This window comes from Molothrus ater, chromosome 3 (assembly GCF_012460135.2).
Source record: "Molothrus ater isolate BHLD 08-10-18 breed brown headed cowbird chromosome 3, BPBGC_Mater_1.1, whole genome shotgun sequence".
Taxonomy (NCBI): Eukaryota; Metazoa; Chordata; class Aves; order Passeriformes; family Icteridae; genus Molothrus; species Molothrus ater.
This window is the reverse complement of record NC_050480.2, coordinates 83318934-83337088: the sequence shown is the minus strand read 5'-3', so window position 1 is coordinate 83337088 and position 18155 is coordinate 83318934.

Sequence of the window (18155 nt, the reverse complement as noted above, 5' to 3'; positions counted from 1 at the left end):
GAATCTGGACATTATAAATGAAAGGGAAGGAATGAAGGCAGACTTTATATCTGGATTTACAAATTAAATCAAGGATAAGCTTTACTAATAACAAAATTCCTGAGATAGAAATGCTTATTGGACACCATAACCCTGTTATTCTTCACTGTTCAACCCTGTTATTTCTTAAACTAAAGCCTGTGAGAAAGCCCTAATGAAATCTAAACCAAATTAGATTGCAGAAAGGGACCTAAGCTGGACATAAAATGTCTACCTTTTTATTGTCACTAGGGAAAGCATTCACGTTCTGATGAGGATTTTACAGTGAAATCTTTGCGGGAATATTTTTGATTCAATGATTGCTTGTCTGTCAGCTAAATTTTAAGATGAAAAAGACTCATGTACAATGGCAAATTAGCCTTGGCTAGCAGCCAGCCTCCCATCCAGCTGCTCACTCACTTCCCATCCTCAGTGGGACAGGGCAAAAAGTAGGATGAGAGAGCTTGTGGGCTGAGATAAATTCAAGATCACTTACCAGTGAACATTACAGACAAACCATGTTTGACTTGAGGAAAAATAATTTAACTGGTTGCCAATAAAAATAGTTTCAGATAGTGAGAAACATACATTAAACCAACACATTTCCTCCCGTCTCTCCTGACTCTCTTGCTCCCTAGAAGCACAGGGGAAGTGCAGAGCAGATGTCTATGGTTAGAGGTTCCTCTCTGCTGCTCCTTCCTTCTCACTCTTTTCTTCTGCTTTGGTATGGGTCATTTCCATGGGCTGCAGTCACTCAGGTTAGGTCTGCTCTGGTGTGGGGTCTCCATGAGCTGCAGTTCTTCAGGGAATATCCCCCTGCCCTAACGTGAGCTCTTCATGGGCTGAGGTGCAGGTTTCTGCTCCCCATGTTCCCTCCACAGGCTGCAGGAGAATCTCTGCTCTGGTGCCTGGATCACCTCCTCTCCTTTTCTCCTCCTTTCCCCACTCACAGGCTTGTTCCTCTCCCTGTTTTAACTCACTCCTCACTGCCTGTGCAGTGTTTTTTCCCCTTTGTTAAATAATCCTCAAGGCACCTGCATCCCAGCCTTGGCCCAGTCGCACCCTGCGGTGCACGGTTGGATCCAGCTGTGTCTGGCTCTGTCCAGGTGCAACTGGCTGTGTCCGGCTGGAACCGGCTGTGTCCGGCCAGAGCTGGCTGTGTCCGGCTGGAACCAGCTGTGTCCAGCCTGTCTGGAACCGGCTGTGTCTGGTTGGAACCGGCTGGAACCAGCTGTGTCTGCCTGGAACTGGCTGTGTTGGGCTGGAACCACCCATGTCCAGGTGGAACCGGCTGTGTCTGGCCAGAACTGGCTGTATCCGGCTGGAACCGGCTGTGTCCGGCCTGGCTGGAACTGGCTGTGTCTGGCTGGAACTGGCTGTGTCCAGCCCAGCTGGAACTGGCTGTGTCTGGTTGGAACTGGCTGTGTCCGGCTGGAACTGGCTGTGTCCGGCCCGGCTGGAACTGGCTGCGTCTGGCTGGAACTTGCTGTGTCTGGTTGGAACCGGCTGGAACTGGCTGTTTCTGGCTGGAATGGGCTGTGTTGGGCTGGAACCAGCTGTGTCCGGCTGGAACCGGCTGGGACAGCTCCGGCCTCTCCTCACGGAGCCGCCACCGTTGCCAGGCCTGTGCACCCGCAGCCTCCTGCTGATGTACCCACTCAATGAACTAAGTATAATGACTCTAACAAGCACTAGAATGAGCTCAGGTCATATTATCTTGCTATTTTTTTTAATGCTTTACTTTATATTCTTCATGGGGTTTTTTCATAAAAAGTTATAAATATTTTGTGAGAAGATACAGTCCTTAGGTCTGTTACTGGGTCTACTCAGGAACTGTACAGAGAATAGGAGATTAAAAGCAGGGAATCAGCCCAGTGGTTTCAACATATAAAAAGCTTCCCTCCACAGTATTGCCAAATATCATAATGTTTGCCTGTCTTTTGGAAGAGAAAGCCTCAGTGTGGTGCTTGAAAACCTAGGGAAAATGTCTTCATAATTTTATCTAAAAGGTTCATAATTATTTTAAACACAACTTCAATATTGCAGATATATGGCCACCCACTGTTAGATGCAGAGAGAGTCATTTGACACTATACCCTTTGAAAAATCTTTATATTTACCATTTCCATGGTACATCCATATGTACATACCCCTCCCTGGGAAACATTCAGGGGTTGGACAGGGCTCTGAGCAACCTGATCAAGTTGAAGCTGTCCCTCCTCATTGCAGCACCATTGGACCAGATGACCTTTAAAGGTCCCTTCCAATCCAAACCATTCTATGATTCTATAATCTTCTCAATAATATTAGTAAAATAGGATTTAAATAAATAATTTAATTTTTAAAACTCAAGTTTCTTATATGTGTTTTTTGTAAATAAATAGGTAAGGCACCCAAATGTCTGTTGTGATATGACCTTACTCACTAGCATTTCTGCTTGTCTCCAGGGCAACTGATTTAATTTTTACTCATTCTAACTTCGTTCTTAACCTGGTCTGACTGTGCTTTTTCTGTACAATGTATCTAATCAAGGAAAAGGCACACATCCTAGCTACTTCTGCTCAAGTCACAGTACCAAGTTTGCTGTACAGTGACAAGAAGTGAGGCAAGGAGGTAAGGCCATGACACTTCAAAGTGCTTCATACTATATTAGCAGGGACTAGCCATCTAGCCATTACACAGGACATTACAAAGATTGCTCTATTTCCCATTAATTTCATAAGCCTCACACTGGGTTATCTGTGAATGCATGTGTATCACTTACAGTCACTTTTCTTAATAAATGATTCATATTTAATGGGAATAATAAGTGTTGCTGCAAGTTTCTAATATGATTTTTTTCACTGCAATTTCCTTCTCACTGTTCTTTCAAAACACTTAATCATCCATGATAATAATTAGCAAATTCTTGTTAGCTGAAGGGGAAATCATATCTTACAGTATTTGCAGATAAACTAGATCCATTATAACCTGTCTCAGTACTATATTTTGCAGGACATGGGAGATGAATTCCCAGAGCATCAAACTATTTTTTATCATGAGCCTAAAAAAATTACCTCTCCTGATTATCTACTGTAAATATTTTCATTTGCTTTCAGTAGTACACTCTGGCTTAAATGATGAAGGAGAAATGAAATACAAAAAGCTGTTGAACTCCATTATAAATAGTGTACAGTACCTGGGGACTTTTATGCCCTCAGTTATACATGTACTCCTATTCAATGTATGCATTTAGCATATAAATTGGATAATTTGGTTTAGTAAGTGATATTTTAATTTAATTGATTCTGAGAACACTGAAGGTCTTTTAAAATTATTCTGCTTTTGATAAACTTTAGTACAAACCAACAGAAGATGTGAGTGAGCAAGAAAGATGAGTCAACACAGAATTGTAGAAGTGCTGAGATTAGAAGGGGCCTCAAGAGACCATTAAATCTGATCCCCTGCTTAGAGCAGGGTGACCTAGAACAGGATGCTCAGAACCATGTCCAGTCTCTTTCTAAACATTTCCAAGAAGGAAATTTCCAAGAAGGGAGACTCCACAGTGTCTCTGGACATGTTGTGCCACTGTCACACTGTAAAGAAGTTTCTTATATTCACAGAGAATGTCCTGGGTTTCGGTTTGTGCTCCTTGTCCCGTGTTCTGTCATTGGATTTTACTGAGAAGAGCCTGTCCTTCTTTTCTCCTTTCCCTTTCATCATGTATTTATATACACTGATAAGACCTCCACTGCTGAGCCTTCTGTTCTCCAGAAGTTCTCCAGGCTGTGGAGAGCAGCCTTTTCTCTGCTGTTCTCCCCCTGTTCGTGAAGCCAGACACCTCTTTGTAGAGGACTATCAGGTTGGTTCACATAACATTCAAGATTTAAGAATGGAAAGGCATTAATTGTGAGAGTATTCTGGCTCTGTATCCTAACCTGAATAAAAGAAGATTTTTACAAAGATTCATCTGAACCCTTATATCCAAATGCAAATGGACTACATACCAATGACTACATACTAATATACATGATGAGATCCAGACCCAGCAATTCAGACAGTAACACAAATCCAGTTTTAGAATCAGTGAAACTAAAGCAGAAGATAATATGGTAGAATAAGGTTTCCAGAAAGTACATTATCGGACATATACAGCAAATATGTCATTGCATTACAGAACCACAGAATCAATTGCTCCAAGACAGTATATATTATATACCTTATCTACTACACTGATTTCTGCTTGATTCTGTGATGATAGGGTAGTGGGTGGTTGAAATTATCCTTCACTATCTGATTCACACCTCCTTCCACTGCTATTGCTGAGAAATGAACCCTGCTGAATCGCAAAACTGAGTGCCAAAAAAAAAAAAGGAGAGGTACTTATCAATGAACAGTAAGTAGCAGCAGTGGAATTGTACCTAATGAAGAGAGGCACAGGACCACTGAAGATATCACACCACAGGTGTGTTACTGTGGAGTGATAAACTGGCAGGCTGCCATGATTAGGACAAGTATTGATTTAAGACAGGCATGGATTGATTTGGAGGCAGGCACTCGTAAGGCAGCTGTGTGGCTGTAATGCTCACCCAGATGTTCATCTTGTCCTGTGGAAGACAGAATGAACATCAGTGACCTTATGACAAAGTGCAACAAGAATATGCTATTGCCAACCATTCTGAGATAATTTTATACTCACTCTGATGTTGTAGTGCAATTATCTAAATTTGTGTGAATTTTAATTTGTTTCATATATATGTTTTCTCTTCAAAAAGAAAGCTTCCTTTTAGTATTGTTATTTACCAGTGAATGTAAGAAAAAGTGCAATTGTGTCATTGTTTACAGGTTTCTCTGATGAAATACCTTCTTTTACTCTGAAAACCAGTGTATCCTCTCTGATACCAGTAAGTGCCATTCCACCATTTTTATTTCAAAATGTGATCTAAATCCAGTGAGAACTGGTCTTCAATTTATGATTTTTAAAATTCTACATCACAAAACCTTTTAATGTGACTCCAATGGATACATTTTTACAAGTCTGTCAAATACTGTCAAGTGATCTGATAGAATAAAATGAATCCTCTCTCTTCAGTCTGTATTAAAGTTGTGTAAACAGCTGTAAGTCTTTAATATATCAATATTAATTAAAATATAAAAATATAAACCCATAAAAATATGTACCATTATTAGAAGAACAAATATTCACTTTCTGTATGGTTAAGTCATGTAAGTGGATGGAGTCTGCTTACTGATACTCTTAACTCTTTGATCATTAATTAAAATAGTATTAACTATTTGGTAGTCCATTAAAACCACTTACTAACCAAGATACAAAGAATGATCAAGACCTCTTCATAGTCCCATAAAGTACTAGATCTACTGAATTTGAAAGGGATCCCTTTTAGGGTCCAGTTTCTTCATTGTGCAAAAGGATGCTTAGCTCAAAGGAACTTCTGCATATGCAAATTCTGGGTAATGCCATTGTTACTAGTTGTGACATCAATTGTTATGAAATGACATTAATTGTGGACAAATCTGTAGAAGAGTAAATAATTAAATGATTCCTAAAAGTATAACCTCCATACGTTAGTATATTTTTTATGTCTTAATCTATTTCAGGGAAAGGAAAGGTTATTTCAGTAACTGTATTTTCACACCATCATGTGAATGTTTTCTGTGTTAGACATCTTGCTTTCTACAATTATGCCCTAATTACTTAGTATTGCACACAGATCCACCAAGGTATTCTCTTACTTCTGGGAAATTATTTTATTTAATTTGACTTTAATCCAAGATATTATGCAGCTATAATTGTATCAGCATTTTATCTTGAACTATATGCCATGGTAACACTTTATTTTAGAAAGCACAGAGAACAATCTAATTTGTATTACAAATACAAAATAAATGGCAGTGAAAGTGGAATGGCTGGGTAGATCTAATTATTACATGAATAGACATAATAAGATAGTACATAAAATTTTAGAAAAATGAGAATTAGGGAAGTGAAATCAAAAGCAGAAGAAAAAAATAGCATATGTACTGAATCAGTATTTGTATTACAAATACAAAATAAATGGCAATGAAAGTGGAATGGCTGAGTAGATCTAACTATTACATGAATAGATATAATAAAATAGTACATAAAATTTTAGAAAAATAAGAATTAGGGAAGTGAAATGAAAACAAGAAGAAAAAATAGCATATTTACTGAATCAGAATTCAAGAAGATCTGTGGGACTTCAACATACTGGAACTATTCAATTAATCTTTTTATTTTCTGGCAATGTAAGGTGACATTCAGACTAATATGAGAATTTTCAAAGTCTATTACTCATGTAACGATCATGGACAGACAGATATCTTAGATTTAATTTGTCCTACAAATTAGGTGATGCTAATTGTAGATTTTTAACTACTGGCAGGAAAGAAAGTTTAGGCATACATGCCATAGAAAGCAATTTTTCATAACTTATTTACCACCTTCTGAAATATGGTTTACTACATTCCTTCCTTCCTTCCTTCCTTCCTTCCTTCCTTCCTTCCTTCCTTCCTACTTCCTTCCCACTTCTTCCTTCCTTCCGCCACTTCCGCCACTTCCGCCACTTCCGCCACTTCCCTCTCAGATTTCATGTCTATACTTTCAAAATTGATTTAAAATACGTTTTATTTAAAATTGGTTCCCACTTCAACTGTGATACTTCCCGGTTTACACAATCCCATCCTTTGTTGTTGTGTACAATATGGTCATCTTTCTTGAATGTAGAAACAAATGTTCACTCTAGTTCTGGATTCTGACTAGATTATCTTTGGTACCTGTCATCAAGCTAATTCTTTCTTTCTTTCTTTCTTTCTTTCTTTCTTTCTTTCTTTCTTTCTTTCTTTCTTTCTTTCTTTCTTTCTTTCTTTCTTTCTTTCTTTCTCTCTTTCTCTCTTTCTTTCCTCTCTTTCTTTCTCGTCCTTCCTTTCCTTCCCTTTGTCAGTCTGGCCACCATACAATCTGTTTGCACTGTTGCTTTAATTCTGAAATATTTTTTCAAATAAATTTTCATCCCTCTATTTCTCATTTGCAATAGGAAAGAAGCAGAGTTGTATGTGATGTACAGTAGGAAATAAAAAATCCTCAAGAGCAATTTGTAAAAGTCTTCTGGTTCTGCATCTACAGCATTATACCTCTTGACTCTTAATTTCCCAGAGGAATTGACAGTGAAAAGAAAACTTGGAAAATTTGGAAAATTGCCATAGACACCAAACTTTAGCTGAAAATTACTTCTGGGGAAAACAGAATTTTTAAATTCAATCTTAATTTTACCCATAGAGTAGATAGAGTAAAGCTAATATTTCAGAATATATTTCACCCTCACTGGATTTAATATCTACTAAGAAATATGCAGCACTATTACTTTTTATTTTGTGCTACAACTGACTGTAAAACATATTTACTGTTTAGATTTACGGTAAGCTTTCAGACAATATTATTGCCTGAAATCTTTGCTGTGGTAAACAAAACCATAGAAAAAGGGGCGTGTTGCGAAGTGGCATAGTAAATTAAACTACAGCTAAGAGTCTAATCATAATTATATGAAGAAATTATCAGAAGTAGAAATGATTCTCCTAATACATTAGTGTTCAGGAATTCAAACCTATAAATTGGCTACTACTTATGATTATAGACTTCTTATTCTGCACATAAGCAAGTAATTAACTTTACGTTCCCTTCTTACGACTCTCAGGCTCTTGTCCTTTTAATTATAAGATCCAGAGGGTAGCTTTTATGTTACTCTTATCTCTACTAAATTTTGAATAAAAGCTGAATTGAAACTTGATATATTAGTCATAGGTAATAGCCTGATAGCTTCTTAAAAGATGTAAAGTGCTATTCTGATAAAGTAGCCAGACACTAGGTACTTTTGTTTCCCCTTTGTACACATACAAATATTCACTTTTTAAAATGCCAGATTGATAATTTTAAGTAAAAGTTTTATGTGGATTTTCTATATTGGCATGTTATAGAAGGGCAATCTAAACTTGTTGATTTCTCATGTTTCTTTATGTTTCTATTCATGTTATCATAGGCCAAATTTCTACACTGAAATACTCAATTCAGTATGATATTACAGATTTGTGGAAAAGGACAATGAAAAGTTAAACTTCTTCATATGTCTGAAATACATTAATCTTTTTTTAACCTATTATATGCCATACATATATTACAAATAGAAATCATACATTGCAGAGCTGCATACCATTGCCTTTTTTAAAAAAAAGTAAATTGATTATTATTTGTTAAAGGTTTGTCATTGCTACTTTTGTTAAAAGGAGAAATAGAGTAAATAGAAATATCTAAAAGTGTTTTTAAACTAAAGAAAAAGAACTCTATGAAATGTGAGCAGCTCTGAAGTGCGGAACATTTTCAATCTTAGTTTTTTCCTAACTAGTTTCTTGAATTCCCACAGATGCAGAGCAAACACATTTCTCAACATTCTTGGGACTGTTCCACTTGCTGAGACTATTGCTGTTTGCACTTGTATTAGAGGGGCCTGGTAGGTGGCAAGTTCCTATCAGAAAAATAATCAAAGAACACCAAGAAAAAGCTTCCATTTTGTAACTTTCAAATGATTAAGATGTTCCTTCCATTTCTTAAAGACGAGAGACCAAAGGACAGCAAACATAAACAAGACAGCTTTAGCAGCTTCGTGGCTGGAAATTGCTACCAGAATGCCCAGAGTCTGGGTCCTAGTTCAAGGAATGCCTTTGCATTTCATGTGAAAAAAAGATCTTCTGAAATACTTTTGTAACAGGGAGCAGTATCCATGCCTCCTATCCTTTAGCCAGATGTATTCTTCATTAGACTGTGCCACATGCTCCTTTCTTTGATCTTCTGTGTCTGTGACTCCTGCAATTTTCTTTTCAGGGTAGACAGTTTCATCAGAAGAGGCACAGAGATGAATAGACAGGCTCTCTGTATCCCTCAGAGGGCTCAAATGACAGAAGTAGCTGGGAAGTGAGCTGATCCCCCTTTCAGAGGCTTGAGGATTCCACAGGGCAACCAACCATCTGCAAACTCCACACGGAGGGTGCCAAATCCCAGACGTGTGCTCAGCTCTGTGCTTTGTGTGAATTAACTGCAGCAACTTCTGGGGACTATACATGGGACCTGACATCAGGATATAAGATCAGTAGGTATTGTGACTAGATAAACCAATCTTTCCTAAAATGCTAACAGCGCCATGAGAAAACATGAAAAAAGATGGTAAAACTAAAAGTATTAATGCTGTCTGCACCAAAACACTGTATAATCAGCTCTGGAGAGGGGGAAAGGTTACCTGAGGTCTTTTATTTACTGCTATACCTCATATAAAGTGTACTTAAACCAGCAGTGCTTGTCAAAACCATCCACAAAACCACTAAGTCACAATAAAGACATGTCTACAGTGCCAACCACTGTTAGGGGAAGGGGAGTAGGAATATGAAGATCACAGAATGAAAATAGTCAGTTGTGCACCAGCCAAAATTCTCTTGATACTGAAGCTGTTCACTTGTGTTTTGACAGCTTTTGGGGCTGCAATGCCCTCCAGATTTAGGGCTGGATTGAGTCCCTGCTGAGCACTGATTTTACAATTTATGGTGTTTGCAGCAATTACATTATGTAGTATCAGTGGTGAAAATATGGGAGAGAAAGGAGAAATACAGCTAACCTTAGTATTGTATTTTTTACCTCATGAGAAAAATGCTTCAATAAATAATTGAAGTATGTTAGGAGAAGAGGAAGATTGCCAGGATAAAAGTTGTTGTTTTAATCAGAACCATACTGCTTTTAGTACTGCTTGATGGCAAAACACTTTAAATAAACAGATATAATTTAGATGAGTGTTCAAATGGTGGCCCTGTTGCTTGACTGTATCATATTTTCAGGTAGGTGAATTAAATAATTGAAGAAATCCCTGGCTGCCTTGGTCCTTTTAATATCTCGTAGTTTAAAGGGTAAGATCACTAAATTATTTATCTTAGTTCTCATATTTTTTCACTGGAGTAATAATGAACAGAATAAAATCACCACATAGTTTTGTTAATATATATCATAAAAGGAGAAATTAAAGAAATGTATATCAGAGCTATACAATTATGAGGAAAACTCTGAACAGAAACACAATTTTACTTTCCCCAAAAGTATTTTCAGTCCCATGTATGTATTTCTTTGCCTTATATTTTTACGATTTTTTGAAGCAAGACTAAAAGAATATAAATGCCTTAGGACTACTTTAGGCATGTTTTAAATGCTGACTTTTAGCAAAGCAAAAAAATGAACACTCCATGCCTACCTCCCTTAGTATCTTTTGATGTCTACAATTTTTGTGCATCAGCACTTTATCTGGCAAGGGACATCAGGGCTATTAAGGAGTCACAAAATAGATATTGCCAGGGCTGTCCCCAAAGGGATCTTTGTTGATGGACATATTCAGAATCTCCTAGAAGACACTGATAACACTGACTTCTGAATGATGGGCATGCTGGGACTATCAGAATTTGGGAGATCTCGGTATTAAGCTACATTTTGTTCAAACCTCCAAGGCTGAAACTCATGTGGCAGCATGTCTTGGTAGTACCTGGCCAGACTGAAGTGTTTGAGCACTTTCCCTATCCTCTGTGCTGAACCTGGCCTCCGCCGCTTCATTCAAGATTTCTGCAGAAATCATTGCAGCCAAAGGATGAAAAAACGTAATTCTCAGGAACTAGGTCTGATTGCCACTACATTTTGCACAAGTATTCCTTAATGCAAAAGACAAGTGTTCTTCCTAGCACCTTTCTCACTGGAGGATGCTAGGAACAGCTTCACATTAATCTTATTGCAGTTAGTAATTATGCTCTCCCTGAGGACCCTAGGTTTGCTAATGTGCGGCTGTCCAAATTCTGCAGGTTTTCTTCTGGTGTTTTGGATCACCCACTTTCTGATCCCTGCTGTCTGCTGGGAGAGGAGAGCTGACTCACAGAGAGAGAAATGCCTCAAGCTTTGGTGTCTCATTTCTGGATGAATCAATTAGTCAATGGAACTGAAAAATACACATTGGTCCTGAGCCTTTGCCCATTATATTTCCAGTAGGCAGCATAGCTTCTACAGGAGCATTAGAAAAGGGGCCAAAAGCCACATATGTATATGCTGATTTTGGCTGAGATAGAGTTGCTTTCTTTCACAATAGCCAGTATGTGGCTGTGGTTTGGATTTGTTGAAAACAGCACAACCTGTTGATAATCCAGAGATGTTTTTGTTTATGTTGATCAGTGCTCACACACCATCAAGGCCTTTTCTGTTTCTTACCTCACCCCAATGAGTGGGCTGGTCATGCACCAGGAGCTGGGAGGGGACTCTCCCGGGACAGCTGATCCCAACTGACCATGTGGATATTCCACACCATATGACATCGTGTTCTGCAATAAAACTAGTGGAAATGGTTGCTGGGGTGATGAGCTGCTCAGGAACTGAATTGGCATAGGCTGGTTAATACTGAGATATCATTTTCATTTTTATCACCTGCTTTTCTTGGATTTTATTACTCTGTGTTATATTATTAGTAGTAGTATTATTGGTTTTTTGTTGTTTTGTTGTTGTTATTGCTTATTATTATTTAATGTCAGTTTTTAAACTGTCTTTGTCTCTACCCATGAGTTTTATCACTTTTACCCTTCCAATTCTCCTTCCTATCCCACAGGGATGGAGTGAGTGAACAGCCATGTGCAGCTTAGTTGCTGTCTGGGGTTAAACCATGGCAATATAGAATGTGCCGGTAATTTCTTTACATGGCGTTCATATATTTTCTTTAAACTTTCAGTACTGTAAGTAAAAGCATATTCTCCAATGCACTGTGTGATAGCTTGTGTTTCTTACAGCATCAAAGAACCTTGAAAGGAATACAGAAGAACACAAGAGGACTTATGATCAAAGGTTGTGATTACATGCAAGTTCAAGAGATGCATATCTGAATTTTCTCACCAGACTGTGGGGTTTACTGTTCTGTCATCTGTGGAGTTGTTCTTGATGGTTAACTTTCAGCAGACTGATGCTTTAGAAATTATTTTGTTTGGTCACTTGTAGGAGGCTTCTCACATTGTGTCCTGGTACCAAAAAATTGTATATTTTGTTCCATATCTTTCATATGCCCATCTATTATATTTGTGGGGTGCCTCAAGGAAGGGAGCAATGATGAATCTGACTCTATGTTCTCAGAAGGCTAATTTATTATTTTATGAACTATATTATATAAAAGAATACTAAACTAAACTATACTAAAGAATACAGAAAGGATACTTACAGAAAGCTTAAAAGATAATAATGAAATCTTGTGATTCTCTCCAGAGCACCCACACAGCTTGACGCTAATTGGCCAGTAAGTCAAAATAATTCACAGCAGAAACCAATAAAACAATCACCTGTTGGATAAACAATCTCCAAACACATTCCACATGTGAGCACAACACAGGAGAAACAAATGAGATAAGAATTTGTCTTCCTTTTTCTCTGCAGCTTCTTAGCTTCCCAGGAGAAAATCCTGGGTGAAGGGATTTTTCTGAAAATATGAATGTGACACCCATCTGCCCAAGATTGTTACTGTCCCTTTAAGCTCCAGGGGCTAAAACCAGAATTGGAGTGTCCTGCCCAGTTTTGCAGAGATAAGGGATGCTGGGGTTCCTCTTAGAGTCAGGAACACTCAAGGAGGGCTTTCTTTTCATTCTTGCAGGGCTGCTGAGGGAGTTGCTTCTCTAAGCAAAGGCAGCACAAGGCAGAAGCCTTTAGTTTCTCTCTGAACCCCTTCCCTGGCCCAGGCCTCCAAGGAACTGCATTTCACAATCTTAAACTGTTTCAGGGAAAATTTCCCAAACACTTGTCCAGCCAGGACTGGTGGGGTCGGGGCTGCTGTTTCTGGTGCCCTGGGAGCTGCTTCTCCCTGCCTTGATCCACAACATGGTAACAACTCAGACCTGCAGTGCGATGCCAGCAGGCTCCAGTGGCCAAAGAAGAGCAGAGAAATTGACACTGCAGGTCCAGGGCTGCTGCCACTGGGAGAGGCCCTGTCGGGTGGTGTGGAGCCAACATCTCAGTAGCCCTTGACTGGGTTTGGACTCCAGGTTTCCTTTGCTTTTGTACTTGTTCCCTCTTGGTTGCTGTTTGGAGGAAGAGGGAGTTTTGTTATTGTGGAAGTTTGGCTGCTGTGTTGTTTTATTTTTAACTCTCTCCCACCACGTGACTGGGAGATCTGCTATTTTGCCTTTGTCCCCTGGACCACACAGTCTTCTACAGAGGCCTCCATTTTGGGGAGGGACTTCTATGACATCTTGTTTTCTTTGTTCCTGGGAGTCCAGGCCATGCCATCATGTTTATTTTAGTTAAACTCATATGCCTAGAGATGTACAGCATTGCAGCACAGTTTTAGATAAGCCAAGAGATAAATGAATTTGCTAAAATAAAAGCTTTTCAGATTAAGGTAAAAGCTTGAAGATGGACCAGGATACCTGAATTCTACAACATGGTGATCTTACTACAACACTGATGCTGGAAATTTTTACAGTATATTTTGTTCAATTAATGTAGAATTTTTTTCCCTATAAATCAAACAGCCCCAGTCCAAATTTGCAAGCTGAAACAATGGGATATGTTCATGTGGCCCTCAGGCACCAGGTGCTGAGTTTTACTCCAGCTAAGGTAAACCCCTGAGCCAACATCCAGCAACGTAGATGATTCAGTTCTTAGCCTCCTGAATTTCAATTATAGAAGTGATGCGTGTCAATTGTAGTGATGATCCTCAATACCTTTCTGCATTATTACTTTTTTCCAACTAGAGCCATTAAAAAAAATAATTAGCAGTCTGTTTTTGGCAGCTGCACACTATTACCTCAGCAGAGAGGTTCAGAAATCTGATTTGTGTGTACTGTTTGCGCAGTATAGGCAGCCTTTATAAAATGAAGATTCGTGCTGTGTACTGCTTGACTTCTGCTGCGTTATTCCAATGCCATAAGAAATATTCATCAAGAATGACCTTCATTTAATTAGTCCTTTTAGTTTCCTCTTGGTATTATTTTTTTACTATATATATATGTATATGGGGTCTACATGAGTCAGCCTGCAGACTCTGGTACTTGCTGTAACCTGATATTTTAATTTTTTTTCTTTTGCTGCTTTCACAAAATTCATGCATTCTCTCTTTGGTTCTGATTCCTCATACACTTTTTGTGTTGTTAAAGATTTAGGTCCACAAAGGCTTTAGGATGATAGAAGTCTTGCCTGGGAGAAAAAAAAATTCTTTTACAAGTTAGGCAATTATAGTAATGTATCTCACACATAGTTTTTCTTACTGAACAAGAATAACAACAGGTGCAAAACAGCATCAACTTCAACTTCTACTTTCTCATGCAAACAGCAGGTTTGACTTTATAACAAACATGTGTAAGGCATTTGCAACCAGTTTAGGGGGGAAAAAATGCAGATTGTCATTAGGACCAGATGACCTTAAGAGTGTCTTTTCAACTTCCCACAGTGTCTGAGCTTCCTAATTAATAATTTGGATATGTTAAAAAAGGACCTGAGGAATATTTGTGTGAATTGCTCACAAATGAGGAAATATCAAATGATGACAGAGAATGACAACATGAGTTAGAAAAGAAATCAAGTTAACTGGAAAATTTCCAACAAATGAGATTATATTTACATTGAGAATGCAAATATATGCCTATACTGATATCAGCATTCTTATAAGTCTCAGAATCATAGTATGCCAATATCAACTGTATCATGGTATCACATGTCATGAAAAAGAGAAGCATATTACAATAGATATTTTTGGACTGTAGGTCATGCTAAAAGAATACAGATTTAATTTCAATGTATACAACTCTGTATGTATAAAACTAGCTGTCTTAAAGATCTTGACTGCATTAAACATAAACACAATGTTTCCACATGACCAGCTTTCTTCACAAGCCCTGGGAACAGTTCTCTAATGTCACTTCCAGTCCAAACTTTAAAGACATGAATCTTATGTTTCCTTTTCTGTCATCGCAGATTTTTGACCACCTAAGGCCTCTTTTTCAGCAGTGGACATAGCAATTTGATTTGCTGAAACATACCAAGAAATGCTGTGAGCCAGACTCCCTGCTCCCCTAGTTAGGCAGAGCTAGCTGCAAAAAAAAAGTGTGAAATAATCAAAACAGCTGAGAAAACACAACACAGTCTCCCTGGTCAAATCATATTTGCTCTTTGAAAGCAAAGAGTTGTGTTTCAGGAGCTGCTGGCTATATACAGACAGAAAAATGGCAGAAAAGTGCTTTTCCTTTACAGAGGCCCCATCTCTGCCACCTTTAACTCCCTGCAGCAGAGTAAACACACACACACACACACACACACAGTCGCACTTAGAAAAAAAGAGTTTTAGTAAAAATGTTTTGTCTCAGCTACATTCTATATAACTACTTTTAAAGTGAAAAAAGGCATGGACAAGTCTGTGGAGAGCAGTGCCCCTTTCTTGAGTGAGCAGCTATATACTGCCACATTAGGAAGACAAGCGCACCCAAAATTTTCTTCTTGCCACTCCCCTCTCAGGTTGAAAATTTTGCATCTTTCTGTCCAGAAGTGTAAGTTTCTATCCCCAGCTTCTCTGGACTCCCCACTGAGGAAAGTTTTAACCCTAGACCTGGATATCAGACTTCCAATCATGTTTGTAAATAAAATGGACTCTGTGTGCATTACATAGTCATCATTAGTTTATGCTTACCAGACTGTATTTTGAGGTGGTAGTTCAATACCTGCAGAGAAGTTTACCCTTTTAAAATTTTCTGGGGAAAACACAGGAGCTATGAGCTTTCTGGTATCAAAGAGCTTAAAATTTCTGGGTCTCATCTTTGACCTTGAATGCCTTGTAGTGCTTGTATTCTACCTTAAATACCACAGGGTATTTTCATGTTCAGTGCAATCAATATGTAGTTTGTTTGATTTTAACTGCAGCCAAAACACTGAGCTGCTTCTCAGATTGAGAAAGGGCAGAAATAGAGTAATGCATATTTTTTCTCTATTTAACTGAAAGTGATTTGTAAGAGATTTAGAATTATGTAATGCTAAAGTGACAGAAAGTGCATTCAGCATATAAGCACCTTTCTAATCCTACCCGGGATTGCAATGTTATTTGCACCAATGAAGATAAAATGTAATTCTTCTGAAATCAGATGAGTTATTCTCAGGTACGTGGGTGGCTGTAAAGCACATAGAATGGTGTCATGGCCTCCAGACAACCAGATTTTTAGTATTTAGTACTTGATAGGATACAAAAGCAAGACTAGCTACGCTTTGCTATTTCCATAGTCAGAATTAGATGCTCTTATTGTAGCAGAACAAAATGAGAATAAGAGAACTAGAAGAACAATGTTTTCCTCCCCACAAAAATATTTCCAGATATGGTTTTGAGATTTAAAGAGAAATCATAGCAAATTTATAAACCAAACAGAAGAAATGCAAGTAACAATTTAAAACAAAATTACTCTCCTGTTTTTGAAACTTTTCCATGAGACCAAGTTCTAAACTTCTATTAATGTTTCAGTGTGTCAGTGCAGACCTTTGAAGGCTCTTTAGGGGAGGAAAAAAATTACAAATGGCTTGACTAGGAAAGATGTTTCTGGTTTCCCTTTCTCAGTAATTTAACAGAGAGTGTTTGATAAAAGGATACTATAAATGTAGGGCCAGGAGTGGAAGGAAGAGAAAAATCCCTTTTTTGAGACTTATTATGTCCACAACTGTGCTTCCCAGGAACATGAGAGCCTTGTTCACATGTATCACAAGCTGACAATTAAAGCCTGACCTGTGCTGGCTGTGTAGGAGACATAGCAGACCTGAAGCCAGAGCAGGACAGAGAAAAAAGGACGAGCTGAACCCAATGACATGCACAGCAATAACTTTCACCACTCTCAGGTATGAAGATTACAAAAATATTGGATTCTGCTGATGCTGGGGCTCCCCCATGCTTAACAGTATGTTAGTAGAAGCCAGGAGATTTTTATTTTAAAGTCGTGTCTGAATATTCAACTGAACAAAAACTTCAGGGCCTAATGCTCTGTTAGTCTTCCAGAATAGCAGAGTTACTGATGCATACAGAAGCTAAAGAAATCTAAAAGATAAATTGCCTGGGAACTGAAGCAGAGATAGTTATGAAAACTAAAGCCTTTGCTTTTAGTAGTGATTCTCTCTGAGAGACTCTTTAATTGCTTTGTTGAGCAATTCTGCAGGACAGTAATGTCTAACATGTGTTGGCTTGCACAATTAAGACATTTTGCTTGTACTTCTAGTACCTGGGAAAGCTGACTGAGTCTAAGCAACTGATTTCTAATTCAATTATATATGACAATATTAGCAGCCCAGATGTTTATTCTATATATTTAAATTTGTTTATACTTTCTTCGGACATAACCAGGATGCAGTGGAAACATGGCAAGTTTAATTAATTTCAAACTTTCAGCTTATTTCCTCTGTTGACGCTCAGCCTGATGTTAGAAGTAATGTACTGTGTTGTTCTTGGAACCCATTATTAGTTAAAGTATCTGATACTTATTTTCTTCTACTTTATTTTTCCTTGCTATTCTCAGATATAAACAGGCTGTCTTTCAGAGGCATGGGTTCAAATCCAGCCATATAGTTACATCATTTGCAATATGTCAAGATTTGCTCCACATTCTCTTCTGAAATAGTTTGTCTGGATGTTTGGACTCCTGTTTCATATTAGCCTCATTAATAGGCATGTAATTGTAAGATAATTAAGCAATAACTCTTCTATCTCAGAGCAAGTTGTATACATGCATTCCACTTCTATGTTTTTTTATCCTATAAGAAATCCTGCAGTTATCATCCTCACTTTATTAGAGTAATTTGTTTTCCTTTTACATCAATCAAATGGAATTTACATGGAATAAATAATAGACAACTTTTTTTTCAATTAATTATCAAGTACTGTTTTCACAAAAATGTTTTTTCCTACTCAACTAACTCTATAGATGGTCAGACTGTATTAATAAAATTAATTATTTGCAATTCTGCCCATTATTTTGTGAATAATTTATCTGGAAATAATTGGTCCAGATTCTCAGATGCTTTTAATCAGAAGAGCTCTACTGGAACCCAGAGAATT